Genomic DNA, 21,924 nt, shown 5'->3' on the forward strand with positions numbered 1-21,924 from the left:
CCCTGGTGGTCCAGTGGTTAGGATTCCACACTTCCACTTCAGGGGCCCCAGGTTCGATCCCTGGTCAGGGAACTAAGATCCCACAAGCTGCGTGGCACAGCCAAAAACAAACAAACAAAAAATACTCATCCAAAATCCGACCACTCGTCACCACTTCGGCCACAAGCACTGTGGTCCAAGCCACCATGGTTTCTCACTGGCAGTACTAACATAACCTCCGTCTCCTACTTCCACAATTCCTCCCTCCATCTAGTCTCAGTTCTACAGAGAGATCTCTCCAAAACAGAAATCTGGTCACTCCCCCTGTTCTCCTCACCCCAGTGGTTTCTGTTCACATTTAGAAGAATCCTAAATCCTCTCCAACCTCAGCTCTTTCCTTCCACTCTCTCCACTTGCACACAAAATTATAATTATATGTTAGCCAACCTCCTCACCATGCAGATTTTATATCTTTCTTAGTTACTCTAATGTAACTCCATCCTACAATGCATCAGATTTCTCACTGGGTCAATATTACCCATTAAATGATAATAACCACAGTTACCATTTACAGAGAGCTTTGTGTGTGCACACCATTTCTCACACTTGGTCGGCTGCATTCTAGAACTTGGAGAAACTCAGCCAGGTCTGGAATGGCTCCACTGGGCTCAGCATGACACTCAGGTTTATCTTCCTTTGGCCAAATGTGACGTCTGCAGTTAAGTACTAGGTTCACAGCGAATAAAAGCAGCCACAGCCTCAGCTGTATTTGATTTTGTCCCACTTGGCAATGCCATCTCTCAGACTCCTGGGGACTTACTGGCACACCACGTGACCTTCAGCAGACACCAAAACCCAGTTCCCAGCTGGTGATGAACAGACACTGTTTCACTGAAGCTCCACGCTGCTCTTCAGCGGGTTGCAAGTCAGGTCATTCAGATGAGAACGGGGTTTCCACACCAACTCGAATTCACTAGAAAGGACCTGGCAAGTCCATTCCCTTTAATTGTGGAATTAGGGCTTGGAATTCTGTGCCAAGCTCCTCTTTACTAACAAAACCTCTTCTTTACAAACAGAATTCACATTTTGTCCAGGCTGGCTGACAAACATCTTTCCCAGACTCCCTTGCAGTTAGGAATTAGCATGTGAACTAGTTCTGGCCAATGAGATGGAAGTAGAAGTCTAGTGGGTGGGGCTTCTAGAAAAGCCACTGTTTCCCTGATAAAAATGGAATAGACTCAACCACTCTTGCCCTTCCCTTTTCTTCCTGGCTGGAAGGAAGACAGAGAACATGCAGGGACATAGAACAGCCATCTTGTGTCCATTTTGACAAACATAAATGCAAAGAATGGCTGGTGAGGAACAAAAAACAGAAGGAGCCCAGGCCCCTAATAGCATCTCTGGGTCACCACACCAGCGCTGGACTTCCTAACCATCTCCAAACTTTTCATTACATGAGGAAAATACACTTTTTCCTTACTTAAGCTACTAGTTTTTCGGTATTCTGTTCCTTGAAGCCGAATATAAATATTATCTGATATTTACTACTACTATCCCTCTTAACCATCTATTTCTCTGAATCATCTTATCAGGAAAATAGGAAAGTCAATGTTACCTTCCTCAATGAGACTGCCACCCTCATAAATAGATCAAGTTTGCCTTTGCACTGACTCCCTTGAGTCCCTCATTCAACAGATACTTACCAAGCCCCTATTACGGACAGGCACTGTTAAAGGAACAATTCTGTGATGAACAAAATTCCCCAGTGGACAGAAACCGAGCAGGACCCTGTGGGGCTCCTGGGTAGAAAAGCTTTTCTGTGTCTCCCATTTCTTGTTTGTAGGAAATAGTCTTCATTAAGGCTCCATGACCTCTCCTGAGTTCCAAAGGGCAGGTTCAAACAGCTGCTAATCAGGGAAGGGAGGCGATATGGAGACAAGGGAGGAACAGTCAAAAGAAACAACAGTGCAGGGACTTCTCTGGTGGCGCAGTGGTTAAGAATCCTCCTGCCACGGGTTCGATCCTTGGTCCAGGAAGATCCCACACACCGTGGAGCAACTAAGCCCGTGCACCACAACTACTGAGCCCACGTGCTGCAACTACTGAAGCCCGTGTGCCTAGAGCCCATGCTCCGCAACAAGACTAACCACCGCAACGAGAAGCCCACACACCGCAACAAAAAAGTAGCCCCTGCTCGACGCAACTAGAGAAAGCCCTCGCACAGCAACGAAGACCCAACACAGCCAGAAAGAAAGAAAGGAGGGAAGGAAGGAAGGAAGGAATAAAGAAAGAAAGAAAAGGAAGGAAGAGAGAATAGTGCAGCCTTGGGGCAGGGTCCTGGTTCCCCCTCAAGGGATATACATAACAATATCTTTGAGCTGTTTGGCAGGTACTGAAACCCCCGCCAGGTGGGAGAAGTACACAGTATGCATGTAGACCCCAGACTGATTGCAACCAGAAGGTTGATGATGCTGGTCAATCACCTCACCACCAACCAATCAGAAGAATGTCTACGAGATGATCACGCCCTCTTTGAACCATTACTATAAAACTCCTCACTACCCCCTCCAGGTTGGGACACACAATTTTGAGAGGCATGAGCCCACCGTGTCCCCCTTTGCCTGGCAAACCAATAAAGCTATTCTTTTCTACTTCACCCAAAACTCTGCCTCTGACATTTTAATTCAGTGTCAGGGTACAGAGGCTGGATTCAGCTTCAGGATCCTTACCTCAATGCTTACATGAATCTAGATGCTAACATAGTCTTTAATCGTCTGCTCTGGAGCCTCTTTTACATCACACATTCTTCCTCCTCCTCCTCCCTCCACAGTAAACAACTATCCAGACCTGGAAAGTACAGGCCAGTTTTCTTTATAACACTGTTCAAAGTTTTTCATGCAATCTCTTGCACTCTTCCAAAGTCAAAGAGAGAGAAGATGAGGCTAATTGTGATTCTCTTAAAGTTTAAAATCTCTGGTTGTACAGAGGTTAGATTAGATGATTTCTAAAGTTCCTTAAGGATCTAAAATTCTGAGTTCTACATAATTCTGTCTCTTCTCCAACTGCCCTTCACCTTCCACCCACAGACACACTTCCCATTGAGGCAAAATCCTGGGCAATATAGAAATGCCACATTGACTTTGAATGCATATGTGAGACCAAGATTAGTTTGGTCACTTTCAGGTGCTAAGCCCTTTTTTACATAAGTAAAGGAAGAATTCAATCAATTCCCAAGAGAATAGAAGATAAATGCCATTTTTGAGTGAGGATAACATTTTGAGGACTCCTGAATAACAAACAAAATGCAGCTTTGGTGCTCTTGTCTTTATAAAAACAAACTCTCTCTCTCTCTCTCTCTCTCTCTCTCTCTTTCCCTCCTTTTCCCTCTCCCTCTCCATTTCCCTCTCCAGAAAAAAAAAGTACATATCCAAGCCACAGAAACAATTCTATGAATTATATCTCTGACATCCTGGAGATACGCCTAAGTGTGAAACATCAGTCAAGAAATCATCTTAATCAAGTCCCTGTGTCTGGGCATAGATGTTCCTAGAAAATGGAGACAGATAAAACTTTGGCTTGGCAGATTTCTCTCTTCCCTCAAGGTGGTCTTTCAGGAAGAAATGAAGGAATCTCTACAAGCACCTCCCTCACTACCACAGGATTTCTCCACCTCAGGACTATTGACATTTGGGGCCGGACAAGTGTTTGTTGTGGGGCTGTCCTGTGCATCGTGGGATGTTTAGCAGAGTCCCTGGCCGCCACCCACGAGGTGCCAGTAGCACCCTCACCACAACCAGCACCCGGGTGTAGCAAACGAAAATGTCTCCAGACATTGCCAGATATCCTCAAAGGACAAAATTACCCCTGTGAGAACCACTGCCCGACAACAGGCAGACTTCAGCTCTACTGATCTTACTTGGGAGTGAAATTAGAGCGCGTCAACTTAAAGAAAAACACACAACATAAGAACAGTGGGTGTAAGTTTTATTCGGGGTCTTACTGAGGACTATAGCCCAGGAGATGCCACTCAGGTAGCTCTGAGGAAACTGCTCCAAAGAGGTAGAGGAGAAGCCAGCTTCTATACGATTTTTGGCTAGGGAATACATGCAGTCAAGCATACATCTTGGTAAAAGATTACTGCTAATCCCAAAGAACAGGTAGCTCAGGTTAATGATTTTAGTGCTTTCTTATGTACAGGAAGATGCAAGAATTGGGAGTCACCGAAATTCTTCCCGAGGGATGTATCTAACTACCTAAGCACCTGTTTATCCAAAGCACAGAGTGTCCTATCCTGTTTTTCATCCTGAATTCCTCTCAGGTTGCACTATAGGTGGGCAACTGCAGTGCGTTACAAATTAACCCTTGTAGAACTGGGTGCTGAGCAATGCTCTGTCTTAGCCATCCTAATTTTCCTGCATCCACAAGGGTCAGTTACCAGGTACTCCTGTATCACATCGCACTAACACCCACCACTGTTCACCACTGCTCACCTTGTGGAGCAAAATCAGCTCAACCCTTGCCACTCATAGAAAAATAATGTACATGCAACTGCATTGTTAGAGAAAAAAATGCATGAATTTGCATTCATCTTTTTAATTAAAAACAACGCCTTAGGGCAAAAGTCATGCTCCTTTCAAGATGCTGCACTTTTCTGATTTCTTCCTAGTTCATGGCGGTTCCCCCTCCATCTTCTTAGCCAACTCTTCTCCTTCTTCTCCTTCTTCTCCTTCTCCTTCTCCCTCTCCCTTTCCTTCTCCTCCTTCTCCTTCTTCTTCCTCTTCTTCTTCCCCTGGGGACCTCATCTTTTCTCTCTCTACACCCATTGCTTTATTTATTTATTTTAATTTTTAAAATTTATTTATGGCTGAGTTGGGTCTTCGTTGCTGCGCACGGGCTTTCTCTAGTTGTGGCGAGCGGGGGCTACTCTTTGTTGTGGTGCGTGGGCTTCTCATTGCGGTGGCTTCTCTTGTTGTGGAGCACGGGCTCTAGGCTCACGGCTTCAGCAGTTGTGGCTCGTGTGCTCTAGAGCACAGGCTCGGTAGTTGTGGCACACAGGCTTAATTGCTCCACGGCATGTGGGATCTTCCCAGACCAGGGATCAAACCCGTGTCCCCTGCATTGGCAGGCGGATTCTTAACCACTGCACCACCAGGGAAGTCCCTACACCCACTGCTTTAAATGCCACCTTTTTCCTGACGACTCCAAAGTCTGGTACCTGGCCTAGACCTCCACTCTGAATTCCAGACCTGCATATCCAACCATGTACTTGACATCTTCCCTTGAATGTCTCCCAACATCTCACACTTAAATCTAAGAAAAGTATCTTGCTATTTCTCTCTCAAATTTTTTCATATCCGGTCTTCCCCCGTTTAAGAAAACGCCATCAACATCCCCAAAGTTATCCAACTCAGAACCCTAAGAATCATCCTTAACTGTCCTCTCCCTCCTTTCCCTCCACCCAATCTAATTATCAGTACATCCTAAATCCAACCCCTCTCTCTATCTCTCTCTGCTGCTAGTACTGCCCCAGACTTGGGATGACCCCAGTGCTTAACTCCAGAAAGCACTGCTTACGTTGTTGTGTAGGTAAAAGGTACCCCCTAGAGTTGTGCAAGGATCAACTTATAGGACCATAAACAACTGTTCTGGTTCCCTCTTCCAAGCTACAATCATCTCTCACCAGGATAAATGCAACAACTTCCTAATAGGTCTTCCTGCTTCCACTCTGTCCCTAACAATCTATTCTCCACTGAACAACCAAGGGTGATCTCTTTAAAAATGTACATCAAGTCACATCACTCTCCAACTTAAAACCCCGCAAGTGTTTCCCACTGCTATTCATATAAAGTCCAAACTCCTCTCTATGAATCCAGGACTTGCCTAATCTAGATCCTCAAAATCTCTCCAATTTTATTTCTTGACCCCTTTGCTCCATCCTAACACACTTCTTTCAGTTCCTCAAATATAACAAATTCTGTCCTGCCCCAGGGCCTCTGCACATGCCGGCCTCATTAACTGGGATACTCCTCCAAATCCCCACCCTCAATATTCTTCACATGACTGAATCCTTCTCATTTCTCAGTCTCAATTTAAGTTGACCTGACCCACCATTACAAATTAAGTGCTTCCCTTTTTTATCCTTTACCACAGCACACCATTTTCCTCAGTACTCTGTACATTTTAACCATATGATATTGTCTATTTTGTTCATGACTTCATTTCCAGCACTTCGGACAGTACCTGGGCCATATTGGCACTCAGTAAATGCTTCTTAAGTTAAATGAATTTGTGAAACCCACCATTAGGAGGTAACCATTGTTAATGCTTTGATGTATGCCATTTCTAGACCTTAATCGTATTTAACTTTAATAATCTTGTTTCCCCATTAACTCTAGGACTAAGGATCCAGTAAAATAATAATAATAATACACGGACACTTAAAAAGTAGTCATATGATTCAGGTATCAATTCAAATGTCATCTCCATAAAGAGGACCCCTCAGCCACACCAATCAAAGGAGACCCTACTCTCAGTCGCTACATCACCTTGTTTTAGTTTCTTCATGGCATCATCACCAGCTGAATCACCTTTTATTTATGTTTGCTTACCTGTCTTCCCTGACTAGGATGTCAGCTCCATAAAGGCAGGCACCAAGTTTATTTTGCTTAACGCTGAATGCCCAGAGCCTTAACAGTCCCCAGCTAATATCAGGAACACAAGAAAGGTTTGTTGAATGATGAATGAATGTCTGAAGTTTCTCTGCCTGGAAAGCGAGCTGAGTCAGGTGGACTTAAGGAGGAGCTTGTTAATTGCATTTCAAGGCCATCACCAGCTACACAGAGGCACGGACACACTGAAGATGGGCTCTGTCCTAAGCTGTCCTGTGCACTTGGCTCCAGCCTTGCACAACGCAGAGTGACATTTTTACTGACACAGGATGAAGGCTGGCCTTTCCGGTCTGAATATGGGGCTCCATGTCTCATCTGTCAAGGACAGCAGTTCCAGCTCCCTCCATTTGCTAATCAGAATGACAGCAAACTTCAGCCAGAGTCAGAGTATTGATGCTGTGGGGCCAGAACCACGTGACCTACAATTGAAGAAGCTGCTGAGGGAAGCAGCAGAGCAAGAGAAAGAGGCCAAGACTGTCTGTCTTGAGTCAGAGGTGGGGCATGGAGATGGAAGAGAGTCCAGGAGATACAAATATCAATAATACAATATGTTCAGGATTTTCCTTTTTCTTATTCTAATCCTTGGTGGTATGGCTCATTTCACCAGCCTAACCAGAGGTTAAAAAAAATAATGGGGCTTCCCTGGTGGCGCGGTGGTTGAGAATCTGCCTGCCAATGCAGGGGACACGGGTTCGAGCCCTGGTCTGGGAAGATCCCACATGCCGCGGAGCAACTAGGCCCGTGAGCCACAACTACTGAGCCTGCGCGTCTGGAGCCTGTGCTCCGCAACAAGAGAGGCCGCGATAGTGAGAGGTCCGCGCACCGCGATGAAGAGTGGCCCCCGCTTGCCGCAACTAGAGAAAGCCCTCGCACAGAAACGAAGACCCAGCACAGCCATAGATAAATAAATAAAAATAAAATTAAAAAAATAATAATAATAATAATGATGCTTCATTGTCTCAGCTGATGGTGGTGCAAACCAGATGACATGTACCGGTGACTCCTGGGCTGAGTCCAGCACATCGATATGTTCTGTTTGGCCTGCAAAGCATCTTTTAAAAAGTTGAATGACTTGTCAAAATTTCTAAACTGGAAAATTTTATTGAAAAGCCCCATTCTTGGCTTCTCTTGAAAATTTAGATGGTCCGGCAACTCCAAACCCATATTCCCTATGCCAGCATTCGCTGGACCTGAACAGGCACTGTGAACTTTGGACAGGGTATGTGTCTCCAGGTTCCTCATTCCTACCTGGTCCCCTTCACTTATTCATAACACCTTCCCTCCCACCCCTGAAGGCATTTGAATTCACGATCCCTGCTCCTCAAGGGGGAAGATTCCTTATTCCTCTGTCCTCAGATTTCCAAAGAAAGAGTGTCTACCAAGATGTCCATCCTCTTGGCCCCCAAAGAGATGGTTTTGACCTCTAACTCTGCCCTTCCCTTGCTTCTCCCTATAGGGTGAGAGTAACTAATCTGATTGGTGAGATTCCTGAGGACTTGCCTTCCAGTGGGCAGACTCAGTTTGCCTCAAAAGCAAGGACAGGGGCTCCACCCACTCTCTTGCTCAATAGATCTTGGAGGTAAAGAAAGCCAGGATTCCTCTCTGCTTCCTAGCAGTCAACACCAGTCCTCTCTGGCCCCCTCTTGTGAAAACCTTGAGATGTTAAATCAGATAGTGACCCTCCACTGAGTTGACTGGGTGAGAATATTCAAAATCTACTTGCTTCCCAATGCTATCAGCAGATGGTTCAAGACCTAGATATCGGCGAAGGTAGCAAAAGACATCAGATCCACTCTGTGTTCTCCAGTCTGCTTTTTCCAGGGAACTCCATGCCTTGGAACTTGGTGGGCCTTAGTCATAAATAAAATACTTCATTTCTTCACCAAGGTCCTTGTGAGTGTTCCTTTCTCTTTAGATCCAGGATGAATCTCTATCCTCTAATATCTCTCAAAATAGTAAGGCTTGGAGGCTTCCCAAAACCACAAATAAATATGGTGCATCTTCCTGAAGCATTCACTTTACTCAAAGATATGGGAAGTGTGTAATTTTTGAGCTCTTACAAGTTTTTATCATAGGCATATCCAAGCACAGTTATCAAAATATCATTTTTCCAGGTTGACCAATCTCATGGCATTTTTCACATTTAAACTTATGAAGCATATCACTTTTACGTGCAGGGAAGCAACTGGGTAATTATGTGCTTCCAGTTATTAGGGTATAATCTAAAGATGCATTAAAGTCAACAGGGGAAGTAAAGATTATGATAATATCACTGGGTTTCAGCATGGCTGGTGGTGATGCAAAGGAGTTGATGAGCTCGAGCAAGATTTCCCTGAGTGAGTCTGAGGATCCCTGCACACCTAGATTTTTAATGAGGTTTTCACTATATGCACCAGGTTTTCCACTATTTAATTATATAGAAAATCCACAGCTCTTTCACAATTCAGGTTCTTGCCACAAATTTGCTTAATGTTTGATCTCCTCAACTGACTTCTCTTTCCCACAATAGTGAGCAACTGGTAACGCAAATATACCAAAACTTATTTGTTGTCTGATTGATTTTAGTGTCACTCTTCCTGTACCTTTTTACAGAATAGTAACTTAGGAATTATATTGTCAGCTTGGAATCTGCCTTACGGTTTAAAAACCAGAAGCTTGAAGACTAAGCATGAACACAAGCACAATGATGAGGGAAATTTAAAATAGCCCGGAATCATCTCTTTCCACAAGGGACTGACAGCAAAGACAAAGATAACCCACCCCATCAAGACTCCTGAACTGGTGGTAGGTTACAATTATAAACTTAGGCAATATGGATGGTAGCCAAATACCTACTTAAAATGAGGGGTTTAGATGAATACCCACAATGCCCAGATTTTGGTCTCTAAATACCATTCCCTGCTAAAAGGAATCTAGGTTTTTCTGCAGAAATAGCTGACTTGAGATCTGGGGCATACAACATACAAGATGAGCCTGGAATACTTTATGCCAGAAAGAAAGAAAGCTACCAGAATTTAATGGGGTTAAGTCAAGAGGACAGAGACTAGCCCAGCCTGAAGGGGCTCCTACTGATCCAAGATGCCTTATTCACACAAAAGGATACTATTGTGCCAGTTATTTATCCATTGCCTCTCAGCTCTTTGTCCACCCTTCTACACTTGTACGTGATCCTAACTGGAATTCTGCACACCAAATTTCACATATTCCTTTGAGGGACTGGCTTCCTGTTAGGATCTGCCGATGGAAGATTCTAGAGGAGGAAGGGATAAGAGAGTGTCTCTTTGTTTTACTTCTATCAGTATCATTCCAGCAGCAGTGGTTGGCTCCAATCTCCAGCTTCTTTAAACGCTCCCAATACCAGCTCTGCAGCCCCTCCTCTGAGCTCCTAGGTTCCAGTAATCCCACATCTTCCTTTTCATCCCCTCAAGGATACAACCAGATCTCTAACCCACGGATGAATGAAAAAATGTTCACTAATGACTTGGCCATTTTACTTGTCTTTTCTTTCTCTAATGATAATGATATTGTCTTATAAGTCATTAACTATAATAACTGTTAATTTATATCATTCTTGATTATAAAATAACTGAGAGGGGGCTTCCTTGGTGGCGCAGTGGTTGAGAATCCGCCTGCCAATGCAGGGGACACGGGTTCGAGCCCTGGTCTGGGAAGATCCCACATGCCGCAGAGCAACTAGGCCCGTGAGCCACAATTACTGAGCCTGCGCGTCTGGAGCCTGTGCTCCACAACAAGAGAGGCCGCGATAGTGAGAGGCCCACACACTGCAATGAAGAGTGGCCCCCGCTTGCCACAACTAGAGAAAGCCCTCGCACAGAAACAAAGACCCAACACAGACATAAATAAAATAAATTAATTAATTAAAAAATAATAATAATAACTGAGAGGAAAATTTCCACATTTTTATATGTTATTATATATTTTTTATCAAACATGATAACCCATGGGAGAAAAAAAGTTTGCATTTGGGCATATAAGGCTTAATTTTTATAATTATACACCTTGAGGACATCAGCTATGACTGCATTATTCACCAATAACACCTTGTCCTAAGCAGCTTGCCCCTTGGTTTTCTCATTGTTTAGTGGGATGATAAAAAGCAACATCATTTTAAGTGGTTTTAATACTAGCTTTTTAATAAAACTAGGAGACACCTTGAAAGCTTATTCGATTACACAGCTATCTACTCAGGGAAGATGTTGGTTAGCGTTTCCAAACTCATGACTAAATTGTTGTGTTTCTTCTAGGAGATTAGAAAGACATTAAGATAAGGTAGAATCTGGAAAAGGTGAATTAATTCCTTGCTCAATGTCAAGCAGGCATTTACGGAGTTGTTTTGTTTAGCTGTCTTTTTTTTCAAGTCTGAACACCGTTAGCAACTAGTGCAAAGCCAAGCAATGGACGTCTTCATCACCTGTGAGAAGTGGCCACAGTGGAAGTGATAGTCAAGAGTTGGAGGAAGAGGGTTTGACATGGAGATTATGAGTTGTCTGTGACTCTTAGTTCATTTATATGTGATAAAAATTACAGCCTTAGTATTGAGTAGTTTTAAAAAGCATCAGCTGCTTTCTTCACTGCAAAAATCCTGTGATGAGTATTTCCTAGGACAGCATTGTGGTTCAGACCCAAGCAATGTGACTTGGGTCACATTGTCAAAATCGGCACCAGAGCCTGGCTGCACTGCTTCACTTCTCTGGCAGCTTCTGTGGGCTTCTCTCCTCTATGGCCAACCTGACATGCCTCACCCATCGGTGAATAAACCCTTCTGCTTCTGTCCGCACATCCTGAACTGTTAGGTCAAGGCAGAGAAGAGACAGGGCCTGGGTACTAAATATTTCTCCAGTCTCTGCTCTCTTCAAATCAGCTAATTAAACAGGACAGAGTGGTCTTTAAGATTCATAAAACTGATCATAAAAATTTTCAGTCTTCACATTGTACTTTAAACAAAATCCAGATCTCTGACCACGGCCTGGGGGTCCTTGAAGATCTGATCCCAACTGACTCTTGTCTTACTCTCCACGGTCCAGCTATGCTGCTGCCTCTTCACTGCTGGGAGAGACAAGCTCTTCCCCTACAGAGATTCTTTTTTATTTTTTTAATATTTATTTATTTTGTTGCGCCAGATCTTAGTTGCGGCAGGCGGGCTCCTTAGTTGTGGTTTGCCGTCTTCTTAGTTGCAGCTCACGACCTCCTTAGTTGTGACACTTGGACTCCTTAGTTGCAGCAGGTGGGCTCCTCGCTTGTGGCATGCGAACTCTTAGTTGTGGCATGCATGTGGGATCTAGTTCCCTCAGCAGGGATCGAACCTGGGCCCCCTGCATTGGGAGCACGGAGTCTTAACCACTGTACCACCATGGAAGTCCCCCTACAAGGATTCTTGGCCCATCCTCTTCCCTCTGTTCAGAAATCTCTCCCCCAGTTCTTTGCAGGCTACCTCCTTCTCATCCATCGAATCCCTAAAAAAATCCATGTCCTCGGGAATATCCCCTGATCACCCTATCAAAAGTGTCCCGTGCTACATATTCTGTCACTGCATCACGTATTTTCCAGAACACTACTCACAGTTTATAACTATACATCTAGGAAATTATCGGATGACTGTCCATCTTTCCTGCTAGATGGTAAGCCCCATTAGAATAGGAACCATGACTGTCTTACCTAGGGGCTGGCAAACTTTTTCTGTAAAAGACAAATGGTAAATACTTTAGGCTTTGTGGACCATAGAGTCTCTGTTACAACTACTCAACTCTACTGTCATACTGTGAAAACAGTCATAGATAATTTGTAGATTAATGAGTGTGGCTGTGTTCTGATAAAGTTTATTTATGAGATGTACAAGATTTGGCCACCGGCCATAGTTTTCTGACCCCTAGCCTAGCCCATTGTTATACCCTCAGTGTCTTGTATGACACGTACCATGTAGAAAGTGAACCAAATAGTCATTGGATGGATGAACAAATGAATGCTTAGGCTAATGTTTGGATGAGCTTGGGCTTCGGAGTTGGAATTATTCTCCATATTGGACTCAAAGCCCTTTCTCTAGTCAATTTCGTTCCCTTCTCTTCTTCAACATTTCCCAACCTGACTTTCATTTACTGTTTAACAAGTCACTCTCCTCCTTGAGCTTCACTAAATCTAATTCCAAAACTGTTCTTTTGCTGTACAGTAATGTCTATGATTCATCTTTCATTGACTTGGACAGAACATGATCATTTGCTCTTATCACTTCTACTTCACTGTACCCAGCAGTTAGCCGCAGAACATGTTTCCAGGAAAAAGAAAGAAAATAAGGAGGGACTGTGAATTCTGTACATGAAAACTGGTACATCCTTTTCTGGACAGCAATTTGCCAGTACCTATTAAAATTGTAAATGTGTCTCCCCTTCAGCACAGCCGTTCTTGGGACTTTTCCCATAATGCCCTTGTACCTGTATCATGATTCTAGGATCTGATATAGTGTCAAGATAGAAGGTACGCCTCCTCTGTGACTGGCCAACTATCCACACAGACTACAGGTGATACCCCTATTGTTTTACTCTCAGTTCGCTTCTGTTCTCTGCTGCCTCCAAGGCAGGCTTATATAGAGCTCTTGTAAGACTGGTTGTTTGTAGTCCTTTGTGGTAGGCAGCTTCTGCCGTGGCCCCCAAAAGTCCCCACCTCCTAGACCCCCATCTCCTGGTATTCATGCCCTTGTACAATCCCCTCCCCTTGAGTGTATACTGGACCTAGTGACTTGCTCTAACGAATAGAATGTGGCCAAAGTGATAGGATGTCACTTCCAAGATCCCATTACAAAATACTGTGACTTCTGTCTTGTTAGCCCTCTCTCTGGCTCTTCTGATGAACTCTGATAAAGCTGTAGCTGCCATGTTGTGAGATGCCCTATGCAAGGGCCCATCCAGCAAGGAGATGAGGTGGCTTCCGGCCAACAGCCAGGGAAGAACTGAAGCCCTCAGTCCAGTAGCATGCAAGAAACTCAATCCTGCCAACAGCCACAGGAGTGATCTTGGAACTGGATCTTCTCCCACTGGAGCCCTGAGGTGACCCCAGCCCCAGCCAACACCCTGATTGCAGTCTTGTCAGAGAACCTGAGCCAAAGAAACCTGCTAAACCATACTCAAATTCCTGACCTATAGAAACTGGGATATAATAAATGTTTGGTTGGTTTTTTAATAAGCTTTCCAAGCTGTTTGTCTTCTGCTTTTGCATCAAACCTCCAATTATTCATTTGTTCTTTCATTCATTCAAACAGATGTTTACAGGACCCATAAAGGACAAAACGTAGTAACCATCATTATCTCACTCAATCTATATACATTTGCTCTGATGTTCCTTTTTCTCTGATCTGAGCACTCCTCTTATACTCACACATTATGTTCAGTGTTTGCTGTTTGAAGCCACTGTGTTTGGGGAATTTTGTTATGCAGGTAACTCATACATCCCCTCTACTGAGATGCCAGCCAGGCATACTTGTCTGGGGTCTTGATGGCTCCCAGTTACATTGCAAGGAAACAGACCTGGTTTCTTCCCACCGACATCCAAGCAATTCTCTAGTCAGGAGGTAGGGGGAACCCCACTCTCCCCTTGCATGGCTAAGACATTTTCCTTACACCTATGACTCTCCTTCTCCCTGCTTTGAACCTCCTCCACAGTATCTCTAAATTCTGTGAGGGTTAGACTTTTGAAAACAAGACTTTTGAAGACTGCAGTTGACTTCTCTTCTGTGCCCTGCCACATCCACCCCAGAAGGCAGTGGAGTCCAGGGCTGTTTACCTACCCTAATTGGATAGGGGCAACTGAATATGCTTAATATTACCAAAGGTGGCGACGCAGATAAGTTCATTTGTGCCATATTTTAGACTCCACATATAAGTGACATCATATGATATGTCTTTCTCTTTCTGACTTACTTCACTTAGTATGATCATCTCTAGGTCCATCCTTGTTGCTGCAAATGGCATTATTACATCCTTTTTTATGGCTGAGTAATATTCCAGTGTGTATATGTACCACATCTTCCTTATCCATTCATCTGTCCATAGACCTTCAGGTTGCTTCCATGTCTTGGCTATTGTAAATAGAGCTGCTATGAACATTGGGGTGCATGTGTCTTTTCAAATTAGATCTTTCTCCGGGTATATGCCCAGGAGCGGGATTGGAGGATCCTATGTGAACTCTACTTTTAGTTTTTTGAGGAACCTCCATACAGTAGAAATTAACACAACATTGTAAATCAACTATACTTCAATAAAATTACTTTAAAAAAAACAAACGTGGCACTGCTTTTTGTCTTAGATTTCTATTGTTATTGTAACAAGATTTTCAAGTAAGTAACTGATCCATCCACAGTCATCTCAGTTCTATTCCTCATTCTTGAGATCAGCATTTCACAAAATGTTCTTTTCTACAATGTACTTGTTACTTGTGTATGTGTGGGGGTGGGGGGGAAGGAGGAGAATACTAGATTTGCAAGATCCTCTTCTAAAAAGTTTCTGTCCTTAAATAAGTTTGGAAGATACTGCATCCTACATGTCCCTCCTAGAGATTCATTATCTAGATAAGCAGATTTAAGACTCATAAGTCTTCCAGTAAAGAAACCAGCTTTTTTGTTTAGCTAAAAATTTCTAAAATTCTTTTAAACACGGAGCCTTCTCATTCCTTTATACCCATGAACCTCCTGTGAAATGCACTTTTAGAAACAGAACAATGTCTGGGTTCCCGAACCTGCCATTCTGGGTCTCCACTCCATGCCTTTTCTCATAATGTTCCCTGAGCCTGAAATGTCCTTCCCCTATGAGGAAACCCCAGGTAACAAGTTAAAAACCAGAAAAACCTGAGTTACAAGTGAAAAACTCCTCCATGACCTCAATCACACTTTGAAAGAGTGAAGCACTACCCTCCTCCAGGCCATCTCTAGGTCTTCGGTACAACTCCGCGGTTGTATTTCTCATACTTTATAAAGGAATATGCTAATGCCTGCCTCACTTCACAGCCTAGAGACCACATGGAGCTGAACTGTGCCTTGTTCCACATCCCAGACTCTAGCTCGGCCTTGCCACTATGCTGAAAACATTACTCAGCTGATTTCATTTGGTCCCCACAGCCAGCCTATGATCATCTCCATCCTATTTGAAAAAACTGAAGCCAGTAAGTGGTGGAGCTAAGATTCTAACCCAGTGTACTGATAGCCAAGATTTCATACCTATCCATCAACCTACACAGTAAGTCCCCTACATATGAACCTTGAAGTTGGGCACTTTCCAAGATGCAAACGTGTGTTTGTACGTCCAATCACGTAAGTTAGTTCATGTGTCTGGCGCACATTGTCACGTGCGTGCATCCTCTACAAGTGGTTGTGCTTTTGTGTACTTTACTGTACAGTACTGTATAGAGTACAGTAGTACAGTGTCTTTATTTCAAGGCCAGGATGTCCGGAAGCAAGCGTAAAAGCAGCGGTGATGTAGCTGATACTACTGTACTTTTCAAGGTACTGTACTGTAAGATTAAAAGTGTTTTCTTTATTTTTTGTGTTTGTTTGTTTTTTACATATTATTTGTGTGAAAAGTATTATAAACCTATACAGTGCAGTACCATATAGCCGATTGTGTTAGTTGGGTACCTAAGCTAACTTTGTTGGACTTACGAACAAATTGGACTTACAAATGCACTCTTGGAATGGAACTTGTTCATATGTAGGGGACTTCCTGTATTCAGCGAGGGCCTGGGAAAAACTCAAAACAAACAAACAAACAACCAATGACTTAAAGCCGAAGGGACAGCCCTTGGAGGAAAAGTGCCATAGGCTTCGATGTCAGAACAGAGATCCCCACCAGCCCCTTGCCACTTCAGGACTGTAAGTTTGGAAATACAGCATTGACTTCTGAGAGTTTACAGCTGCTTTCTAGCCTTTTCCACCGTAGAGCTAATCCCAAGCAGAAAAGGAACCCATGTTATCAGTTCTGAGTATGCCCTCATGTGCATCCCAGGGCGGAGATGGTCATGGCCCACAAAGCAAATCCCTCTAATGCTCTGTGACTCGGGGCTGGGGGATTTGTCCGTCAGATCAGCCCCCTCATTGTCCCTCTTCGCCTCCCTTGTCAAAGCCATTTGACAGCCATAGCGGCCGAGAGATTCTCTTTCTCTTTGGATTTGTCTCCTTCATGCTTCACATCCTCCAGCCATGCCCTCATTGGCTGTCGGTTCCATTCGACCCGTCAGCCTTACTCTAAAATGGGTTTTACTTCTTGTGTTTGTCTTATCTGAGGTTCTCGTTACTCGAATCTCTCTCGCTGGCACTGCAGAGTTTGTCATATTTCCCGTTCAGCCACCTTCACTTCACTCCCATCATCCATCTTATTCCAGGACACAGCATCCTTTGCTGCCTTCCCCACTCCTGGTCTCTCTCCTCCAGTTTACCCTTCATGGTTGTCTTGTTCCTAATGCATGTCGTTTACTTTGGGTCTTTTTAGCAAGGCACAATTTTTCTTCTCCCTTTATTTGGGATTTTTGTTCCCCCTCAACAATTTCATTTTCCTTTGTCCCCTATTTTCCCAAAGATCTATTCCCGGTGTTCCTGGAGATGGGTTTGTTAAATGTCCTTTCTACTCCCTGTGTCTCTGTGGTTTTTCCTGAATCACAAAGTATCTGATGAGGAAGGCTAACCATGCCCTTGAAATTACAGGAGCAGCTGTCTCAGAGAGAAGACTGTGTCTCCAGTTCAGCTCCTAAAACCACACAGCTGGGGCAAGAAAGGGGGAGCAGCCTCCCAGGAAACATCTTCACCCACAGTGGGGTCACCTGCCCCTAAACTCAGTGGGAACTGTGCTTCTAAGACAGAAAGTTAAAGTACCCAAGATCTCTTTTGCCAAAAGCCCTTGGAATGTCTCCAATCCTTCTACCAGGTGAGGTCCCTTCAGAACACGCTGGGGAGGCCTGTGGCTCATTAGGGATGAAGATTACAGACTTGGGGCCCTAAGGAAGTAGGAGGTCAGCAGAAGGAGCATTTTCCCTCCCACACCTAAGAGCAGAGCTCTGCACCTGGAGGCCAGAACGGGCTGGGGCAGAAAGGAATGTTCTCCACCCTGAGGTGATACCAATCTCTTACCCTAGGGCTGATGACCTCTTCTCATGAGAGCAGCTTAAAAGAATAGAAAGGGTCTCAGCATTCTGGTTGGAATGCTGGCTCTACCAGTAACTGCTGCTTCATCTTGATGGACCTCCAAGATTCTCACATAGAAAACAGGAATGATGATAAATTATGGGAGGAAATGAGATCATTGTTATCAAGCAAAGTACCTGGAACATCTAGGCATAATAACATGAAAAATCAGTTTGTTCCACCAGGAATGTGGCAAAAAAATAAAAATAAAAAGCTGTCCGTAATCCATATAATAATAGTATTGACAATATCTATTGAATGTATACTGTCAGTGTTCTAAGCACGTGACGTGGATCAACTCATTGTATTTTCACAACAGTCCTGCTAGGAACATACTTTCTATAGCTCCATTTTATAGATGAGGAAACTGAGGCACACAGCAAGTGTAATAACTTGCCCATGGTAACACAGCTGCTATGTGACTGCGTCAGGATGCAAGAAAGCTATCTGAGTCAAGAGCCATCACTCTTAGTCACTCTGCTATGTGCCTTCGTCCCCTCTCCAGCCAGAGGTAGCCCTCGCTTTGGCAAGGCCTCAGGCAAACATTGGCAAGCTGCCACTTTTGTCTTTTCAGGTCACTGGATTCCAATGTTCTGCCAGTGTCAGAAGACTTCTCCCCATCACAGGCACATTGGCAACAATTATAAGCCTATTATTAAATTCTTATTAACTCATGGGATTTTTTAAAAACCACATTGCTTAACTTAACCACATCAATGAATAATAACAATAATAATAATCAGATCACTCCTTCCCACTGAAACTGGATATGGTCTCAGAGTCATTCTCAAGCAAGTCCTTCAGGCATCCCTTACCAATAAACCTAGTTGTCATCTGTATCATAAATAGTCTCTCAGTTTACCTTCAGATGGAGCTGCCTTGGATTCTATTTCTCTTTGGAGAAGCTTCCTCCTTCCTCAAGACCCCTTCCCATTTTCTGCATACCCACAGTCACTCTTCAACCCCCTGCCTCTTCAAGGATCCCAATGCCTGGTCCCTCCTGGACATCACCACTAATTAGCTGTGTGACCTTGAGCAAGTTAAACAAATTCTCTGTGCCACTGTTTATCTGTATACTGGAGACAGTCAAAGTACCTACCCCATAGAATTGATGTGATGATTAAATAAGATACATATGTATTCAATATAACATCTGACACATAGTGAATTTTCCATAAATGTTAAACGTTATTCTTATGCTGGATGGCTCCTGGTCCTCTCTCCTGCCTTAATCAAAACTTATTTATCCTGTGTACTATTCTCTACACTACCAACTATTGAATTTATCAAATACTTGAACTAACCTAAGTGTAAAACTCATGATCATTCCATGTTCTGTACCTCCTTGGTCATATTTTTTATTTTAAATACATCTTTGATATCTTCAGTTTTTGAGAGTCACAAGGATAGGCATGGTGGGTACTCACAGAGAGAGGAAATCTTTGTGAAAGTGAAAGACTTGAGGTCTTTGAAAGACTTGAGGTCTTGCAAACCACACCTCTCCAATAGTCATTTACTCCATCTAGTCTAGAATGAATTGATTGGTAGTGATTACATTTATTTTCTATTGCTGGGTAACAAAATACCACGAACTTAGCAACTAAAAAGATATACATTGATCATCTCACTGTTTCTGTGGGTCAGACATTCAGGCACAGCTTAACTGGGTCTTTTCCTACGGGTCTCACAAGGCTGCAATCAGGGTGTGGGGGGCCGGGGGAGGAGGAGGATGTGTTCTTATCTTGAATGTTGACTGGGGAAGGACCTGCTTCCAAGCTCATTTTGGTTGTTGGCAAATGCATTTTCATGTTGCTGAATGACTAAGGGTCTTGGTTTCTTACTGGCTATAGGGGCTGCCCTCAAATCCTAGAGACCGGTGCCAGTTCCCAGACAGTTCACAACGGGGCTGTTTGGTTTTGCAAGGCCAAAGGGAGAGTCTCTCTCTCTCTCTAGTCTTAAGATAGAGACAATGTCACCTCTGCCATATTCTATTGGTTAGAAGCAAATCCCAGGTCCCACCACGGTGTGATGCCAGGAGGTAGAGATTGTGGAGGCTAGCTTAGAATTTAGCCTAGCACAGTGATGGATGGAGATGAAAAGCTGGGGAGGGCCCCAAGCGCTCTCTCAGCCCATTCAACTCTCCCTTCATTTTTTTCCTCTGCCTCTATTCCATTCCAGTGTTTCCACAAGGCTGACCAAAATAAAACCCTTTACTAATTTTCCCTTTGGTATGAGACTTATTTTACAGGCACACTGTGGATTCTCCTTGGGATCCATGGGTGACTTATTGATATAAGGAGGATGTATTACTTTCCTACGGCTGCTGTCACAACAATTAACACAAATGTGGTGGTTTGAAACAACACACATTCATCCTCTTAGAGTTCTCTAGGTGGGAAGCCCAAAAGCAGTTTGGAAATTAAAACATCGACAGGGCTGTGCTCTCTCCAGGGATACTACAGAGTGGAGGTTCCTTTCAGTTGCCTTTTCCAACTTCTAGAGCTGCATTCTTTGCATTCCTTGGCTCCTGGCCCCTTCCTCCATCTTCAAAGCCAGCAGTCTGGCATCTTTAAAACTCTCTCAGCTGAGGTTGTCCTATGGCCTTCTGTGCAGTCAAATCTCCCCCTGCCTTCTGCTTCCCTCCTATAAGGACATAATGGTTGCATTAAGGGCATGCCTAGTAATTCAGGATGATCCCTATTTCAAGATTCTTAATTTAATCGCATTTTCAGAGTTTTTTTTTTGCTGTATAAGGTAAACATTCATAGGTTCCAAGGATTAGGACCTGGATATCTTTGGGGGCCACGATTCATCCTGCCACAGAGGAATTTCTAAACCTTTCTCTGAACCTCTGGAGAAAGAAGAGTGGCTATGATGCAGACTGGTATTTTTTTTTTTCTTTTAAAGAAGTTTCTCCTTTCACCCTTAAGAGCCACCATAAACAAATCTCTTCTGCTTATTTTATTTTATTTTATTTTTTGGCCCAGCCTCATGGCATGTGGGATCTTAGTTCCCCGACCAGGGACTGAACCTGGGCCCTCGTCAGTGAAAGCATGGAGCCCCAACCAGTGGACCGCCAGGGAATTCCCCAGAATGGTATTGATTTGCTCTAAAACATCTGTAGTGTGGAGGCAAGAAAGGCTGGTACTTCCCCATGCCCAGTTTAAAAGATCTCCTGGACCAGTTCCCATAGAATTGGTAGATCTGTGCTTTAAGAGCAATACAGGATGCCAGGGATGGAATCAGAAAATACTAGAGCTGCAAGAGCCCTTAGAGATCATCTAGCCCCACCCTTCTACATTAGAAATGAAGAAACTGAGGCTCAGAGGGAAGAAAAAAAAAAAAGCAGGTTACTTAAGGTCAAATGTATGGTTTGGGGAGGATTTGAGGAAATAAGCCAATCCCAGACTGTCTCCATGATACCACACTGTGCCTTTACTGGAATACATGGGAGGTATTTAAAGTGTCTCCCCCCACTAGCCTGGGAACTCCATGAGGACATAAATGAGGTTTATGGTACAGGCTTAAGTTATGTTGTTAAGTTAAGGCAAACTTTCTCTGTAAAGGTTCAGAGCAAATATTTTAGACTTTGTGGGCCACATGGTCTCTTATCACAACTACTCAACTCGGCTGCACTCACCCCCATCTTATGGATGAGGAAACTGAGCCTCAGGAAGGTGGTAACTTGCCAGAGGGCACATCATAGGTAGGATGGGAATCCAGACCCCTCAGTTCAGGCTATTTTTTACCTCTAGGCTGGTGGTCCTCCAACCTGGCTGCAGCTAGAATCACTCGGCAGTATCGCATCTCAGACCATTTAAGTCAGAGTCTCTGGGGCTGTGCTCTTGAGCATCCATAGGTTTTTTAATTACCCCTGCAACACCAAAATGTAGCCAGGTTTGAAGATCACTGCTCTAAGTGGTAATGCTTAATTGTGAGTTTAACACAAAAACGATGAATAGGATGAGGATGAGGACGATGGGGAGGAAGAAAGAGAGGAACAGAGGTCTAGACAGCCAGTGGCATACACAAACATCCGATTTTTTTTTTTATAAATTTATCTATTTATTTGTTTTTATTTTGGGCTGTGTTGGGTCTTCG

This window comes from Eschrichtius robustus, chromosome 16, assembly GCF_028021215.1.
Source record: "Eschrichtius robustus isolate mEscRob2 chromosome 16, mEscRob2.pri, whole genome shotgun sequence".
Classification (NCBI taxonomy): Eukaryota; Metazoa; Chordata; class Mammalia; order Artiodactyla; family Eschrichtiidae; genus Eschrichtius; species Eschrichtius robustus.